We start from the raw sequence: 6,000 nt of genomic DNA on the forward strand, positions 1-6,000 counted from the left end.
CCAATCTGGACTGATTTATAGACAGGAAGATCTTGTTCCCTTGAAATCTGCTCGATAGCTCAGGTCTGGTTAAACTGATTCATTTCAGCTTGCTTGGCTTTGTTGCAACACAAGCGGACAGCTCCACCTACTGTCTATTTTAATAAATGCACTGCTTCTCAATGCTTTTCAATAGCAGTCACATGACTGGAAAAAAAGGTTGTTATGTATTTATGAATGAATAAATAGAACATATTTGGCTATGTGAAGAACATTTGAGTGTGAAATATTCATATTTCTCTTGCAAGGTGTATCCAGTCCACGGATTCATCCTTTACTTGTGGGATATTCTCATTCCCTACAGGAAGTGGCAAAGAGAGCACACAGCAGAGTCCATATAGCTCCCCCTCTAGCTCCACCCCCAGTCATTCTCTTTGCCGGCTCTAAGCACTAGGGTCTCTCTCGGGAGGGTAAAGTGAATGTGGTGTTAGAATTGTAGTTTTATTATCTTCAATCAAAAGTTTGTTATTTTAAATGGTACCGGTTTGTACTATTTACTCTCTAGCAGAAAAGTGATGAAGATTTCTGCTGAGAGGAAAATGATTTTAGCATGTTGTAACTAAAATCCACTGCTGTTTCCACACAGGACTGAGGAGTACCAGAAAACTTCAGTTGGGGGAACAGTTTGCAGGGTGATCTGCAATAAGGTATGTTCAGTCATTTATTTCTAGACAAGACTGAGATAATGCTAGAAGAGACTGACAATATCCCCATGAGGGGAGGGTAAGCTATATTCACAGACTTAGTAAGGAATTGAATGCTTACATAATAGGGCTAATATACTGGTTGACACTTATGCAGGGCAATCGATTGTTTAGCTAAGGAAAAATCGTTTTGCAAGACACTTTGAAAGCCCTTTTGGGTTCTTTCTGGGGTTATTACCCACATGGCTGTTTTTTAGTCACTTAGGAGTGATTTAGTAGGCCTCACAGCTCCGGAGTAGAGTGGGAGGGGCCTAATTTCGCGCCTCAGATGCGCACTTAGAATTGCAGAGAAGTTCATGCTGCTTCACATGGAGGGTCCTGCTGCTGTTTGAGGGCCTTAAAGAAGCTATATTCCCCCAAATCTGATCCCTATGGGCAGGTAGGGCCACAGCAAGGCTGTGGCAAGGTGCTGTAGTAATTTTAACCGGGTGTTGGCTTTAGGCTGCTCCGGTTTGGGCATTAAGGGGTTAATCGTTCTGCAACTTGTGGTGCAATCTTATTAAGGCTTTAGGTACATACTGTGAAAATTTCAAAAGGATTTTTCACTGTTTTGTAAAATTGTGTGCTCTTTTTATCTCTTAAAGGCACAGTAACGTTTTTTCAAATTGTGTTTTTTATTTGATTAAAGTGATTTCCAAGCCTGTTTGTGTATACTACTAGTCTGTTAAACATGTCTGACACTAAGGAAAATCCTTGTTCAATGTGTTTAGAAGCCATGGTGGAACCCCCTCTCAGAATGTGTCCCACTTGTACTGATATGTCTATACACTTTAAAGATCATATTGTTGCACTTAAGAATGTGGCCCAAGATGATTCTCAGACTGAAGGTAACGAGGGTAGCCCGTCTGCCTCTCCCCAAGTGTCACAACCAGTTACGCCCGCGCAAGCGACGCCTAGTACCTCTAGTGCGTCTAACCCTTTTACATTACAAGACTTAGCGGCAGTCATGGATAATTCTCTTACAGACTTCTTATCTAAACTGCCCGTGTTACCTGCAAAGCATGATAGCTCGATTTTAAGAACAGATTATGAGCATTCTGACGCTTTGGTAGCCATATCCGATATACCCTCACAACGCTCTGAAGTGGGAGCGAGGGATTTGATGTCTGAGGGAGAAGTCTCTGATTCAGGAAGGGTTCCTCCTCAGACAGATTCAGATACATTGGCTTTTAAATTTAAACTAGAACACCTCCGCGTTTTGCTTAGGGAGGTATTAGCTACTCTGGATGACTGCGACCCTTTGGTGATCCCAGAGAAATTGTGTAAAATGGACAAGTACCTAGAGGTCCCTGTTTACATGGATGTGTTTCCGGTCCCTAAGAGGATTGCGGATATCGTTACTAGGGAGTGGGATAGACCAGATGTTCCCTTTGTTCCCCCTCCTGTTTTTAAGAAAATGTTCCCCATATCTGACCCTGTGCGGGACTCGTGGCAGACGGTCCCTAAGGTGGAGGGGGCTGTTTCTTCGCTTGCTAAACGCACAACCATACCAATTGAAGACAGTTGTGCTTTCAAAGACCCTATGGATAAGAAGTTAGAGGGTTTACTTAAGAAAATTTTTGTTCAACAAGGTTTTCTTCTCCAGCCTATTGCCTGCATTATTCCTGTAACTACTGCAGCTGCTTTCTGGTTTGAGGTGCTGGCAGACTCGCTCCAGACGGAGACCTCATATGAGGAAATTATGGATAGAATTAAGGCTCTGAAGCTAGCTAATTCTTTTATCACTGACGCCGCTTTCCAAATAGCTAAGTTAGCGGCAAAAAATTCAGGTTTCGCCATTTTGGTGCGCAGGGCGCTATGGTTAAAGTCCTGGTCGGCTGATGTGTCGTCTAAATCCAAGCTTTTGAACATCCCTTTCAAAGGAAAGACCCTCTTCGGGCCTGAATTGAAAGAGATTATTTCAGAAATCACCGGGGGAAAAGGCCATGCTCTCCCTCAAGACAAGTCCTTTAAAACAAAAAACAAAGCTAATTTTCGTTCCTTTTGTAATTTCAGGAACGGCCCCGCGTCATCCTCTCCGGCTGCAAAGCAAGAGGGTAACCCTTCACACCCCAAGGCAACTTGGAAACCTTACCAGGGTTGGAATAAGGGGAAACAGGCCAAAAAGCCTGCAGCTGCCACCAAGACAGCATAAAAGGGTAGTCCCCTATCCGGGACCGGATCTAGTAGGGGGCAGACTATCTCTCTTCGCTCAGGCCTGGGCAAGAGATGTACACGATCCTTGGGCGTTAGATATTGTATCCCAGGGATATCTTCTAGAATTCAAGGGTTCTCCACCAAGGGGGAGGTTCCACATTTCTCGTCTGGCTACAGATCAGACAAAGAAAGCATTTTTACGCTGTGTAGAAGATCTACATACAATGGGAGTGATCCACCCAGTTCCAATCGTGGAACAAGGGCAGGGTTTTTACTCAAACCTGTTTGTGGTTCCCAAAAAAGAGGGAACTTTTAGACCCATCCTGGATCTAAAAATTCTAAACAGATTCCTCAGAGTCCCATTATTCAAAATGGAGACCATTTGGACAATCTTACCAATGATCCAGGAAGGTCAATATATGACTACCGTGGATTTAAAGGATGCATACCTACACATTCCTATCCACAAAGATCATCACCAGTTTCTCAGGTTCGCCTTTCTGGACAAGCATTACCAGTTTGTGGCTCTTCCTTTCGGCTTAGCCACTGCTCCCAGAATTTTCACAAAGGTGCTAGGGTCCCTTCTGGCGGTGCTAACACCACGGGGCATAGCAGTGGCGCCTTACCTAGACGACATTTTAATTCAGGCACCGTCTTTCCAAAGAGCCAAGTCTCACACGGAGATTGTACTGGCCTTTCTGAGGTCTCACGGGTGGAAGGTGAACATCAAAAAGAGTTCTCGTTCCCCTCTCACAAGGGTTCCCTTCCTAGGGACTCTAATAGACTCGGTAGAAATGAAAATTTTTCTGATGGAGGTCAGAAAATTAAAACTCTTAAATACTTGCCAAGTTCTTCATTCCATTCTCCGGCCATCTGTGGCTCAGTGCATGGAGACAATCGGATTAATGGTAGCGGCAATGGACATAGTCCCTTTTGCTCGGATACACCTCAGACCACTGCAACTATGCATGCTCAAACAGTGGAATGGGGATTATGCAGATTTGTCTCCTCAAATTCAGTTGGACCAGGAGACCAGAGATTCTCTTCTCTGGTGGTTGTCTCAGGACCACCTGTCTCAGGGAATATGTTTCCGCAGGCCAGAGTTCTTCTCCCGATAAACATTCTGGAACTGAGGGCAATATTCAACGCTCTTCAGGCATGGCCTCAACTAGCTGCGGCCAAATTCATCAGATTTCAGTCGGACAACATCACGACTGTAGCTTACGTCAATCATCAGGGGGGAACAAAGAGTTCCCTAGCGAAGACGGAAGTAACCAAAATAATCAGGTGGGTGGAGGATCACTCCTGCCATCTCTCAGCAATTCACATCCCAGGAGTAGACAACTGGGAGGCGGATTTTCTAAGTCGTCAGACTTTTCACCCGGGGGAGTGGGAACTCCACCCGGAGGTATTTGCCCAGCTGACTCAGCTATGGGGCATTCCAGAATTGGATCTGATGGCGTCCCGTCAGAACGCCAAACTTCCTCTCTACGGGTCCAGGTCCCGGGACCCCAAGGCGGTATTGATAGATGCTCTAGCAGCGCCTTGGTCCTTCAATCTGGCTTATGTTTCTCCACCATTTCCTCTCCTCCCGCATCTGGTCGCCAGAATCAAGCAGGAGAAGGCTTCAGTGATTCTGATAGCGCCTGAGTGGCCACGCAGGACTTGGTATGCAGACCTAATGGACATGTCATCTGTCCCACCATGGACACTGCCAATGAGGCAGGATCTTCTAATACAGGGTCCGTTCAAGCATCCAAATCTAGTTTCTCTACGTCTGACTGCTTGGAGATTGAACGCTTAGTTATATCAAAGCGTCGGTTCTCTGAGTCAGTTATAGATACTCTGATTCAGGCTAGAAGGCCTGTCACCAGGAAAATCTACCATAGGATATGGCGGAAATATCTTTGTTGGTGTGAATCCAAGGGTTACTCATGGAGTAAGATTAGGATTCCCAGGATATTGTCCTTTCTACAAGAAGGATTGGAGAAAGGATTGTCAGCTAGTTCCTTAAAAGGACAAATATCTGCTTTGTCTATCCTGTTACACAAGCGTCTGGCAGAGGTACCAGACGTTCAAGCATTTGCTCAGGCTTTAGTCAGAATCAAGCCTGTTTATAAACCTGTGGCTCCGCCATGGAGTTTGAATCTAGTTCTTTCAGTTCTTCAAGGGGTTCCGTTTGAACCTTTATATTCCATAGACATTAAATTGTTATCTTGGAAAGTTTTGTTTTTGGTAGCTATCTCTTCTGCTCGAAGAGTTTCAGAATTATCTGCCTTACAGTGTGATTCACCTTACCTGGTGTTCCACGCAGATAAGGTAGTTTTGCGTACCAAGCCTGGTTTTCTTCCTAAAGTTGTTTCTAACAAGAATATTAACCAGGAAATAGTTGTTCCTTCTCTATGTCCTAATCCATCTTTGAAGAAGGAACGTCTTTTACACAATCTTGATGTAGTTCATGCTTTAAAGTTCTATTTACAAGCAACTAAGGATTTCAGACAAACATCTTCCTTGTTTGTTAGCTATTCTGGTAAGAGGAGAGGTCAGAAAGCGACTGCTACCTCTCTTTCCTTTTGGCTGAAAAGCATCATCCGTTTGGTCTATGAGACTGCTGGCCAGCAGCCTCCTGAAAGAATTACTGCTCATTCTACCAGAGCAGTGGCTTCCACATGGGCTTTCAAAAACGAGGCTTCTGTTGAACAGATTTGTAAGGCAGCGACTTGGTCTTCACTGCATACTTTTGCCAAATTTGACAAATTCAATACTTTTGCTTCTTCGGAGGCTATTTTTGGGAGAAAGGTTTTGCAAGCAGTGGTGCCTTCCGTTTAAGGTACCTGTCTTGTTCCCTCCCTTCATCCATGTCCTAAAGCTTTGGTATTGGTATCCCACAAGTAAAGGATGAATCCGTGGACTGGATACACCTTGCAAGAGAAAACAGAATTTATGCTTACCTGATAAATTACTTTCTCTTGCGGTGTATCCAGTCCACGGCCCGCCCTGGCATTTAAGTCAGGTAATGACTGGGGGGTGGAGCTAGAGGGGGAGCTATATGGACAGCTCTGCTGTGTGCTCTCTTTGCCACTTCCTGTAGGGAATGAGAATATCCCACAAGTAAAGGATG

Source organism: Bombina bombina, chromosome 1 (assembly GCF_027579735.1).
Source record: "Bombina bombina isolate aBomBom1 chromosome 1, aBomBom1.pri, whole genome shotgun sequence".
Classification (NCBI taxonomy): Eukaryota; Metazoa; Chordata; class Amphibia; order Anura; family Bombinatoridae; genus Bombina; species Bombina bombina.